The sequence below is a fragment of the Numida meleagris genome, chromosome 10 (assembly GCF_002078875.1).
Source record: "Numida meleagris isolate 19003 breed g44 Domestic line chromosome 10, NumMel1.0, whole genome shotgun sequence".
Lineage (NCBI taxonomy): Eukaryota > Metazoa > Chordata > Aves > Galliformes > Numididae > Numida > Numida meleagris.
Genome location: NC_034418.1, coordinates 9,115,899 through 9,129,097, shown reverse-complemented (window position 1 = coordinate 9,129,097; position 13,199 = coordinate 9,115,899). Strand labels below are relative to the sequence as shown.

At 37.4% G+C, this 13,199-nt stretch overlaps 1 long non-coding RNA gene across 1 annotated transcript in view; it reads left to right on the top strand.

Annotated features, from left to right (window-relative positions):
• The window catches only part of LOC110404217, a 214,642-nt gene that overhangs the window by 104,589 nt on the left and 96,854 nt on the right, over positions 1-13,199 (top strand). Inside the window, exons 2-4 of the long non-coding RNA XR_002442109.1 lie at positions 9,603-9,797; positions 10,947-11,108; positions 12,118-12,174. This is a non-coding gene — a long non-coding RNA (uncharacterized LOC110404217). The remainder of the gene's footprint in view (positions 1-9,602; positions 9,798-10,946; positions 11,109-12,117; positions 12,175-13,199) is intronic.

Below are 13,199 nucleotides of genomic sequence, written 5' to 3'. Positions count from 1 at the left end.
TTGCACACGTATGTGAGCATTTCAATTCTCTTTCTGTTCCCTGTCTCTCCAGGCCACCGTGCTAGATAAAACTTCTTTAAGGCACCTGAGAGAGAGAGGGAAAGAACACCTCCAGAGAGCAGCCTGCTGATAGAACCTACTTCTAACAATATGGTGACTGTCATTTTAAAATACCGTGAGAAATATGATGTGGTGATCAAGGACTTCCTGCTTTAAGGGTTTCATGTATCAGGGTAACTAGACAAAAAATGTAGTTCCCAGGGTGAAAATTATATTAACAAAGAATTAGTAATAAAGCTGAATAAATGTAATGAGATGTGAAAGAGAGTGCATAGCACATTTTTTTCTGTCTTTCATAATTAGGCCCTGAAAGAAATGGAAATTCAGACAAAACACCTTCCTCATTACCAATTTAAATATTAGAAATTAAAATGTGTTGTTATTGGACAGCCAATTCTGGTTTTTTGGCTTTGTTTTTTTTTGTTCATAAGGTGAAGATGCTTCCTTTGGTTGTTGTTTTAGAAGAAAGGCTTTTGTAAAATGGTTGTTAGCTGATTCTCAGTGCCTCATTCTACTCCTCCTTTCTTTGCTGAAATGATATTTACCCAAACTTTGCTGACAGCCTGCATGCTACAGGGGTGGCCCAGAATCATCCTTTGTTATTCTCACCAGCTATTTATCATATCTATTAAATCACATAGATTCCCAACATAAGTTGGAAAAACAGTATGTGCTTAATTTGGACCAATTAATTCCACAACAAATACACTCTCTCTTGGCCTCTTTTGTAAACCAGAACATCAAACAGCTGTTCTCCCATCCCAGGAAAACTAGCATGTAACTTTTACTAGCGAATATTAGGTGAAACAATATCTATCTCAAACAATAAATCATGTTTATTTATTAATGGCTCAAGGCATGTAAGAGAAACTTTTCATGAAGTTTTTATTTCTACATTATTTAAATCTTTAGAGTAACAGAGACTAATCTCCAGTTCCTCTCTCTGTCTTAATGTTTTGTAGAAAGCATAACACTCCTTTCTAACACTGAAATAATATTCAATTCTATCTGAAAAACGAAATATGCAAAACAATGTTGTGTTATGGTGGCAGTTTCTAACCTCTGAGCTGGGTTCTAGAAACTTAAGCGATGCTTGAATTTACTACCATGTGTGCTCAGTCTGCATAAATATATCCTGAATGTCTGTCTATTACATACATTTTGGCTGGTTTTGTCAGAGTGAAGGAAGCTAGGTGACATGCGTATATATTTATAATAAACAAAATGCCAGAGGAAATACACGCATAGGCCTGGGAAGTATTTGGAAATGAGAAAAGGTTAGATGAGTTCTGAGCACTTCATCTGAATTGGCCATCTCTGTGATGTGCCTTGTGATATAGGGCTCCACTCAGTCTGGTGCAGGAGCTTTGTCCTGAGCTCTTGGAAAGCAAGTGGATTCAGCCTCCAAACGCTTCAGCTATGACACTCCTCTTCTTGTTCCATACCTAAAGGAGATGATGCAGATCTGGGAGCAGCCTGCACCAAAATCTGGGAGTTGTTGGCAGCTATTGTCATTCTGAACTATTGTTGATTTAAACTGTACTTGGCCACACAACCTAGTGCAGATGCTCTTCCAAAACACATGGATGGAGTGGAGGTTGTGAATTTGTTGTACCGACTCTACGTGCTTTCTTGAAATTTGGAAAGAATAAGAAGTTGTGCAAAGTTTTTGCTTCTGTGAATGTGTCTAAATGTTAGTCTTTACTACAATTGCCACTGTACCTGTAGGCACATATTTGAATAGTCTTCCCCGTATTTGCTCTGAATGGCTTTGTTTTTCACTTTTGTTTTTGCAGTCCCTGAGGACAAAGGCTATTTAAAGCCAGGTCAATTTTAGTATGGATGGTCTCCAAGAGAGGTGGGGGGTTGCAAAATTCAGGTTTGTGCCCCCACTCTTCTCTGTGTTGGCCGATGGAGCTAAGCAAAAGCCCCATCCATTACCCATCACATCCCTTTGAAATGTGCACAAGGGCTGTCCGTGCCTTTCTTTTAAAATGCTCTGGCTGGGAGACAGAGCTTACTTTCTCCATTCCATACTTGTGTCCTGACTGTCAGAATATGGCCTTACGTATAGACTATGGTGTAAAATGCAAATGCTGTCTTTTGTTAGAGTTTGATAATAGTTTGATGGTATAAAATATTGCCAGTATTGTGCTGTATTTTTAAACAACAGCTGAGGCATCTGAGGTGGTGTGCAGTTTGATGGCCTGGGATGGGCAACAAAACATTGTAGCTAGGGCTTACCTCCCTACTGGGAAATGAGGGAGACGCTGGTATGGATTTGATTCAGCTCTGATACCTTCATTCTGCTTGTACCCATTTTTGTGTATGCTAACTCATATAGTTACACTTACAGAAGGCCTTAGTAGTAATGAAGCTCTGCCCGTGATATGAGCCCGTGGTTTGATATGCTTTTGCTCTCTCAATACCTTGCAGCTACTGCTCTTCTCCTTTACTTTTGGTGTTCTTCAACATCACAATTTCTTTAGCAAAACCCAAAGAATATTACCTTGAGGCAAAGCTAGCACACAGTGACTTTGTGTGGGATCAATCGCTTTGCCTTTTCTACCTTTGCAAAAAACAAAGGAATATAATACAGGAAAATAAACATCCTTCCCACAAGACTGAGTAGAGTCATTTCTACTGACTTTTTCTATAAAATTTCATCTTTCAGCAGTTGTATTATTTCTACCTAGAGATGTGGATACCAAACCTGAATTTACAGAAATGAGGACCTCGTAAATGACTTTGTAACTGGAGCATGGCAGGTAGTCACTATCTGCTGACTATATGTGAGAAAATGAAAGTTGCATGTACACCATAAACTGTGCATTTCTTGATTTCAGAGCTGGTGGTTGATTAACCTTAATATAAAACTATATTAATTTTCTCAGTGAGATTGGACTGATTATTTAGAAGGAAATGAATAAATGGTGTTTTCCTAGTTGTCATAGTTTTGGCTGGGATGGATTTAGTTTCCTTTCTAGAGGCTTGTATTATGCTGTGTTTTTGCATGACACTAGCCAATCTTATATTTATTCTCGTCAAATTAGTGGTGTGTTATTTTTCGTGGAATAAAGAGTTTGTATACAATCTTCTTGCCAATACAAAGATATTTAAACTATAAAAAGTCCCAAAGGTCTCCAACTGAATTCATCTACCCTGTTGAGAAATTCTGCTAAAATATTTGTGGTCTTGTTGAAAGGTGGGGCCTAAAAATGTGCATTTATAGGATCAGCTTGAAACATGTGCTTTTATATTAGTCAGATTTGCAAATGCAGTTCTAGGAAGTCAAACCTCCTGTGATTTTTTTTTTTAAAAACTGGTCTTGGTAAAAATTTCTCTAAGTACACTCCTTGCACTCCCTAGAAATTACGTAATTGAAGTATTATAATTATTTCCATGATATTAGTTCGTTTTGAAATATCTATTTTGTCAGACTCAAACTAATTCAGCATCCACCACTTTATTGTAAACTGATGTTTTGTACATTGAGTGCTTTCAGAATCAACTTCCAGTCTTTCAGTTTTTATATACAAGGCTGACAAGATAATCAGTTGCTAGTGCTCTAGACGTTTTATTACCTTATTGTTTTTAATGTGATTAAATGTGTTACCTGGCTTATCAAATTATTGCTAAATCTTTTGTTATTTAGTAATAATTTTGAGGTCAAAATTTTGCCTACAATAAAAAAATGCATGTGTCTGTCTTGAATATATACCTAGGTGTCTATACTTTACAATTAATAGTTGCATGCTTCATGACTTATTTCTCTCTATATAGAAATTGTTCTTTAGTTATTGTTTTCAAATCTGGTCACAGGTGGGAAAACTATGATAGTGAGCAAGGGCACTGACTTTCTCCCAGTACTTTTCTAAACATGAAAATTCAACATCTAATGTTTCTTTCATTAACGTAATCTGACTTGTCCAAAAAATTCCAGGAAAAGGCATTTCCTTTCAGTTGTGGCTAATGATATGAAGAAACAAAACAGCAGGCTAAACGAATGGAAGGTAATATGAGAGAGATATAAATGTGGTAAGGTACCTTACTGGCAAATAATTAGCTTTAGAACTATCACCTGAACTTGCTATGTTTTCCATTACTTCTTGTCATGAAAACTATATCGTGAGACAGAAGGGCATTGTTCTTGGAGGATTTTAGCAGTTTTTGTTCCTGTATGACTGAGGTGAAGATTTTTTTGGATGTCAGTCACTGGCAGATATATTAAGGACCTAAAATGTGTTGTTAATGGCTAATGCAGATGAGTGTTCTCTTGCAATGAAGCTTGTAAAAGAATGAGTGAAGTAGAGGCAAAGGTGCTGCACTAGCTAATAGTAGTGCCATCCCTGATGGGTTATCAAACAGCTAGAAATGTTCACCAACACAATAAACAAAGGATTTGGAGAATTAACTACGTGCAGAAAAACTGAGTGTTTACCATAGAAGAAAATATACTTTCACAGTTATTTTTTATGCCCGAATTTTACTCCTTGTCAGTCGTCATATTTTATGAAAACTTTTATTAACACTTCCCAATGACCTTACACCCATTGTGTTTTTATCAGTCCCAAGAATCATAATCTGTTTAAAACATTTTTTTAATCTTTATAAACACAATAAAGTAAGCTGTCCTGCACATAGATTTGTAGATCTCATTAGAGATACTTTTTAAAAGGTACTCCATCTCTTGGGAAGATGATGACAAGTAGTAATCTTGGCACACAAAGTTTTCAGACCAGAATAGTTTGTTAAAATAGATTGTTTAATCTTTCCAGTATTGTTTTGGAGTGGATGTACTTCTTAATTGTACTTGTACAACACTTCATGACTTGAATGAGAGAAAGACAAGGGTAGCTGAAAACAAATGCGGTGGCAGTTTCAGTTAGATGATATCCCAGGTGAAAAAAATAGCCAAAGTATTTGTTTAAGTTCTCAAGCATTATCAAAGTCATGAAAGAAAAATGGCAGTTTTAAAACTCATTAAAGTTAACATTTGTCTGTATTGTAAATGAGGTATATTCCCCAGGGTAGTTAGCAGCTTTGGTGGCACAAGATGGGGGTAATTTTTCAGATGTACTGTTTCCAGTGGGCCAGTGTCCTAAGGCTTTGCTTTAAATGGCCTTTTTATGCAGTAGGATAATGGGCAGTTTGTGCATTGCTAAATCAGCCCTATTTTGTTAGGAATGTTACAGTCAGGGCACTTACAATTTGTCAGAGGAAATGCAGAACATCTCTACAGGAGTCTGTTTAAGAGGACATCATTTCTCGATAAGCTCTTGCTTAGGTCAACATGCAGCACTGCTCTTACACTATTCCCCTGTTGCTTCTGCCACACGGGAATGCTCTGATTTATTAGGATTGCACAAGTCATGTCCTCCGCCTGACTGAATCCGCAATGTGGAAATTTTCTCCCCTCCCCACCCTTCTTCCCTCCCCCTTATCAAAACGAAATGTAGAAGGTTACTGTAAAGCCCTCATAAAGTATTTCTAAGAGGACTGTTTTAGTGAAATGCCTGTATATCGTATGGCATAATTATTAGATAGAGGCAACTTATAAATGCATCAGAACTATTGTGGTTTTGGAAAGCGTGCAATTTAAGAACATCAGCTGTTCTCACATTCTGTTATTATGCTACTGTAAAATGGCTGTGATTAAGTGTAAATGTAAAATGTGAAGATTGTGAGCTTAGTGAATCTGATACAAATATATCCAGCTACTAAAAATGTTATAATTTTTAACCAGAGCATAAAAAAAACAAGCATCAACACTAATCCAAAAGTCAAATTTAGTTGCAGTGACTGGTATTACAAATGTCCTGCCAAATTTCTAATTGTGTTTCAAATTGTAGAGATAGTTCTCCTATAAAACTTGTTTCATGAATGATTATTCCTTAGTCAAATCTGCTTTAAAAACTAGGTCCAATTCAGTGTTGTGTTCATTTCCTCTTTGGCAAAGGTGCTAGCACTCTGCCATTCCAATTCCTATTCCTGAGAATCTTTGGTTTTGTTTCAGCAATGTGATATTCTAAACCCAGTGCAGCCTAGGACATTTTGAGTGAAAGAAGGAAGCGATGAAGAGCCTTAGTAATTTTGTGTTTGTTCCCAGTTATGATATAAAAAGAGGAGAAACTATCTTGAAGAGATCAAAGCTATTCCCCTTTTTTTTCCTCTTGCAACTCTGGAATTCAGCTGTCTGTGCAAGCATTTGAACCTTGAATATTCTATGCTAAGGTTTCTTTTAAAGGGCATCTTAGGTGACTGTGAGTAATCTTCCCTGGAAACAAATTAACTCCGTTATTGTGGACTCATTCCTTACTTTTTCTTTTTTCCCCACTCTAAACTGCTGTTTAGCACTCTCTTTCTTCACCTCTGCCTTTCTCCCTATATTCCTGTTATGCTCAGGAATAAGGATGATGATTATTGTTATTAAATATGAGTTTAAGCAGGTTTTCTCAATTTGTGTGATCTGTACAAAGATCTTTCAATTCTGTGCAATTCTGTGTGGTCAGCCCTTTAAGGACTAGAATGATCAAAGGGAGAAGAGGAGGTGCAAAGATCACACAGTGGAAATTGCTAAAAACAGATGTTGGTGTCCCTTGTTCTCTCTGCTATCTACAAAGGAACTTCTGCAAGTGATGTCACTGAAACTGAAAATCATGGAGGACATTAGCTGTCCTCAACAGAACAGGCAATCTGGGAGTAAAGTGCCTGAGCAGATAGCAGGGATGGGAGGACAGGGCTGAGGAATGGAGTACTGTACCATAGGCTATGTAATGAGTGGGTATTTCAAACCAAGTACTGAGCTGTACAGTGATTAACAGCAGAAGTACCTTCTGCTGGCACTGCAAAGTGGTGTGGCTGCACTTCAGTTTGATATATAGGTAGCTAAATCAGTATGATTAGACTGTGCAAATTAATGTAACTTCATATAGGCATTGCCTGGAGAAGAAAGAATTTGATTTTCAGAAATGCTGGATATTTGCAATTTTCAGCTGCCTAAGGATTGCTTTGAAAAAACTGAATCTCTGGTATGGAGCCATTGTTTAGCCAGTGACATAGATGTAATTTTTGAGGTAAAGAACAAGGAAAAAACAGAGTTTATGAGAAAATATAGGAAAAGGAAAAGCAAAACATATTTAGAGTTAGGCAAATTCTATGAAATGCAATAACACAACAAGGCAGGTAAACTCCAGAGTAAAATTCACTTTATTGACATTGTTGTTAGTATTTTTAGGAAAGTGTTAAGTGGATATTGAGGAAACTGACATTATCATGCAAAAATTGGCACTTTGTAATCACTACTTGACATCCGGTTCTTTTCAGTTTACTGTCCAATATAAAATTATTCTGATAGCCACCATTAGTTTTCTAGAGTATTACAAAGAGCACTATTTGCATTCCTTGCAGAAAGCCTCAGACCAAAGAGCAAGCACAAGTACTTTCCTTCCCCAGAAGTCAGCTGCAGTTAGGGAACTCTCCTTTTTACCTGTAGTACCATGAAGTCCTGTAAAATCTTGGATTACATGGAAAATTTTTGCCTATGTTTTTGATAAATTGGTATATATTGGTATTCTTTCAAATTCAGATTACTCCTAGGTGATCAAGCTAAAAGGTCCTAGACATACCTCCTTTTAATTTAGTTAATGAATGACTTTGAAACCTACTGATGACACTAAACTGATACTATCATTTTTATGTCATATTGCATCCTTTTTGCAGAAACACTGAGGTATTTTATTGTCAGCTCTTTATTAACACTGCAGCTTTTCAGGAACTGTGAAAGATGATCTCTTCCTTGCCTACAGAAGAACAGTGGGGCAAAACCATTTACTGGGAGTTCTTTTGATGCCCTCTTTTTACTTGGCAAAGTAGAAGTCATCCCATTTCAGGACACTATTATTTTTGCAGTGTTCTGAAATGACATCCTGAAAAGAATAGCAAAATATGGCTTCTATTTTATGCTTGTTTCATCTTTTGGGACTGTTTAATGAAGTTTAGTTAATCTTTCAGACTTCCTATGCCTTTAACTACCTAATATATTAGTAGCACATAAAGAATCTTGTCAGTGCCCCAAATGCATTGAATGTAAACAACCAAACAGTACAAAAACTGTTACTTCTGAGAGGTGGCGTGAACTCTATTTGCTTTAATTACAAGTTGAAATGTGGGCTATTGGAAGAGTTCAGTCAGTGATGAGGAGTGGCTTTCAGTCGTTGAGTTCAGCTGTGGTTCCTCCACAATGTTACAGCTGTTTGAACTTGCTAGATTATAGAGAAGAACTTTAGAAGACTTCTTACAGTTATACACACACACAGAAAAATAGGGGCACAATCTAACAAGGGGAGAGAGGCAACACTGGGGAAGTGAGATTAATTTTCAACAAAGAACTTGACACAACTGGACTAATTATAAGAGTATGTCACAGGATGATGGCAAGTGATAATGCTCAAATCATTCTCATACAATTCCAAAGAAACAACTCATCTGTACTGCTCAAAAGAAAGAAAAAAGATACAGAATGCTTAAGGATTCTGGTTCAGCAAATATAATAATAGGTGGGATGGATGTGAAAAAGGGTTGTACTGAGTTATAGCAGCACTGGAAGAGAAGATAAAGAAGAAATGGATAAACAGAAGGTGCCAGGTTGTTCCTGGTTTCGTTGTACACTCCACCATGAGTAGCATGATTGTTTTTTTCTACTTTGTTTTTACTTGCAGACTTGCAAAATATTCTCTTGAGCTAATGAGAATAGTAAGAATCAAGGGCTGATCCTCAGCCCAGGAGGAAGAGAAGATACTCTTCCTTTATTGCTCTCATCCCTGACCTTGCAGTCTCTGCGCTGATGAACAGCAATTCTTAGAGCTACCAGTAGTGTCAGTGATTTAACTGAGCTGTATGAGGGAAAAAGAAATCCAGTGATGTGCTGTTCTGCTGCCTTTTTACTCCTGACGCACCCCATATGCTGAGATGGTGGGTGGCAGTAGGAGAGCTGGCACGTTAGCAGCAGTGTGTTCCCTGTGCCAGGAGAATAATCTGTTGGCTAGTTAAACCTCCTTTCTAACTCATTTCTACTTCCTGGGTAGCACTGAGAGGCGAGATCTTCTCAGAAACTCCAGCTCTTGGAGCGCCTGAAAGGGCAGTCTTAGAGGACAGTCTGAAGCTTGTGTCTTGAATCTCTATTTTCAGTAGTGATTTTAATAAGAAAAAGAAACCAACAAACCTCCAAAGCTGTCTAAAACTTGAGTACATTAGCACTTCTCATGGAAATGATACAACTGCTGTGCCTTTGTTCAGTTTTCAGGTGTATGTATACATGGGAAAATTCACTACATCAGAAGATTCAAGTAAATTCAAAGCAGAAACAAAAAAAAATCATATTTTCTCTGTTAATAACATTGCTTGTTAAACAAAAGTTGGCATGGAATCCTGGTGTGAAATTGCCAAGAAAAGATTGTTAATTTGGCATAAGTTTTAAGCAGCTTCATTCAGTATCAGATGAAAATAAGAATTATATGTGTTTTTCTCCTTTTCACTAGCAGTACAAATCAGAATTTGCATCACAAGGAAAATAGGTGTACACCGTTGGCGGGAGTTCGTGTTCATCTGACAACTGCAGTACTTGGCAGACAAGTGCAGTAAACTTGGTGGCAAGCAGCAGAGAAAATATCCTGCAATGTTCTGCTGGAAGAAGCAAAATAGAACGGAATCAATCATCTTTTCAATGAGAGTTTGAGGTGACTTGGGCCTTGTTCTTAGCTCTATGAGTACTTGCATGCCCTTCTTTACTACCCATAGAGAAATTTCTTCCAGCAGGATTGGTGCACGGCTCCATCTTTATAACTGAGACCCCCATCTCCTGGGCTTATTAGCCTCTTTGAATTTACAGAGCTGCAGAAAAGGGAGTGGTCTTCACTGCTTTGAAAAATTGTGGGCTGCTCCTTAGGGGTCAAACCGTACCTGATGGTATTACTAGTTAGCCCAAAAAAGCTGCAGAACTGGGGAAATAGATCCCTACACAACATGGTTATTAAATTGACCTCTTTGCCTTATCGTAATGCTATAAGATGCCACATACATTCAATCTTCCTTTTTTTTTATCCCCTGTAAAAATTTGAATCTATGCATTCTTTGTGTCTCTCTGACACTGTCTGTCTATGAATGATGTGGATCTGCTGACAGCACTGGCTTCTGCTCAGTTCAGCTCGGAAGGTCTTCATACCTACCTACTGCATGGGGGTTCAAATCAAAATTTTTTGTTGCTGATGAGGAAAAATGTCTTTACGTGAAAACATTTACGTAAAGACATCTTTACCTAATGTGAAGGTGGACATACACTGAAACTGGCCTTCGGTGCCCTGAGCCCACCAGTGTTCAAGAGACTTTTGGACAGTGTATTCAATAACATGCTTTAACTTTTCATTAGACCTGTAGTGGTCAGGAGTTGGACTAGATGATCTTTGAAGTTCCCCTCCAACTGAACTGCCCTGTTCTATTTTTTTATATATTTGAAATGTGAGCATCATGAAGTCTTCTGCTAAGCAAAGAGCTCAAGAGTTGGTACCAAAAGAATTCTGCAGATATGAAGAATTCCTGCGTATGGTTTGTAGCTTTCATTAATACTGAAGTCACCGTTAAAGGAAAAAAAGAAATACACCAAAGGAATGGGATATCTTTGAACCTAATTCTGTGTATCGATGATTAGAATGCTTGTGGTATTCTACTGACTGACACACATACTATTGGGTCTAGAAATACAAAGTCAGATAACTGAACTGTTTTGGAGAGACTTCTACTTGCCTTTCTTCAACTGTAAATTTGTGTGGATTTTGCTGGAATTCACTATCTGCTTTATTTTGTTCATTACCTTGTTCTGTGCTACACAGTGAGAAAGCAGCAAGTTATCAGACATAGGGACAGAAGGGGAAGATGAAGATAGCCTTCTTGCTCCATAAGAAGAGGGAGGTGAAGCGGCAAAGAAGACAGGAAGGCTGATTCAGGAAGATAACACAGCAGTTTACAACATGGAGGACAAGAAATCCTTGAAGGTAAAAGAACTGACAAAATTTCACAGCAGGCACTAGTGGGAGATGAGAATCCAAGGGAAACATCATGCCATGTGAGAAACAAGCTTTCATTGATCACAACATGCTATGTTGTTTCCATGATAGCACTGTCTAGGAAACCATTAACAGTGGTGAGAAGAGAATACAATATCTGACAACTTTTTGCTTTGTTTTAAGAGGTACACATTAAAAATACATCTAACGTATGGGACATAAAGAATCTAAATAATGTTATTAAACTTCTGGTAGATTGAATCTCCAGGGATTTTTACATATGCTTTTGAAGAAAACTGAAAAACATTAGGTTTTGCATTTCCAGGCTTAATTCATCACTTTAGTTTGTTTTTTAAAAGAAATCTATGCAGAATTATTAAGTTACTCAAAAAAAAAAAAAAAAGCCCCAAAATAGAAGACCGAGCTTCATAAACATTTTACATATTTGTGTTTAATTTGTTGAAAATAGTAAAAAATCTGCTCACATTTGGCATTCCAAATACAAATATTAGGAATTTAATTCCCCAGTGCAGTATAATTTTTAACAGTGGGATTTAAGAGTCTTCCAAGAGATATTGTGCATGCTTTCATTTTAGGATAAGGAATTTTATTTTCATGCAAAAAAAAGACATTGTGTATATTTTTGTATCTTATGAAGATAAACTGAACTACTGTGTATTATTTTCTGTGCACATCTGCAGACTCCACAGTATAAAAAGAAAACAAAATCCTACCAACAGTATGTGATTTGAAAATAGAGTTATGTTGCAGGAACAACAATTTAGTTTGGGAGATCAGTGTGTGTAGAGGGTCTTTTACCTCTAAAATATAAACCTTCTATCTTCTAGCACAGGAGGGTTAAATGCAGAGCTTTTAAGTTGAGAAAATATGCAGCCATGTGAAAGGTTTGATAGCACTATATACCCACCAAAAGCTTAAATGTGCCTGACTGGTTTTATGGAAGACAGTAAATTAGTCTTTGCTTTACCTTTGACAGGTAAGAAGTAGTTCTTGCATGACCAGTGGCTATCACCATACATCCGCTACTGCACAGGTGAGGCGTTCAGTTTCAAAATGATGACTGGTAAGAAAAACAAGATGTCTTTCCTGGTTATAAATTTAACTCTTCTATGATTAGTCTGGGCCAATTAGGACACTCCTGGGGTTCAGACTATGGCTCAAGTACAAGCTTGAAAGCCTGATTAGCTGAGGTCTCTTGATACTTGTTCTTGGTAGTAAATGCTGGCACATATAGTATTGATTTTCATTTAGATATCTTAATGTTTCCAGACAATCCTAGCAGATGTGGGCTGAACTCAGATCTACGAGAGTGCTGGGCTGCAATCTGCAAGCATTTTTCTTGCCATTTTGTTTCATTTTTCCTAAACTTAACTGATTTGGAATCAGGAGATATAAATGAAAAATGCAGAGTTTGCCTATCAATCATGGCATGTACAAACATTGCTACTGCCCTTTTCTAACATCCTATTACCACTGGGTAGTTGGCTAGTCAAACAGGAATAAAAATTACACTGCAAACATCATAAGTTAGGCTTGATTTGTTGAGCAAGAAGCCTGACAATTCTGTAAGAGTTATATACCTCAGCCTCGCTGAAAATCAGCCTTGTTATGGCTCTGGTACGTCTATAAAGATTGTTCATTTCATATAAAACAGCTACCTGCACTGAAAGGCCTGAAAGGAAGAATGATGCTGGTTATAAATATAGAGGAAAATCTATTTGTCTGCCCCTTCGTGCTGTTAGCAAGTCACACGATGCAGCCCTTATGCTGTTCCTAGGCAGCAGGGGGAGTTTTCCATGGCCACCTTTTGCTTTCATCTTCTGGCCTGGACTGAAGCACATCATCTCTCTTTGTCATATGAGATAAAGCAATGAAGTGTGACCAGTGCCACTGCATTGCACTCTGCCCACCAGGAGCACGTTAATGATAATGAAAAACTATACTGCACCACATTTAAACTAAATGTGAGCGTAAGGCTGTCTGTCGGCAGACTGGTATAACAGTTAATGTCATAAAAGATAAATAGAAATTATTAGAATTGGCTTGGAAGGGATTTTT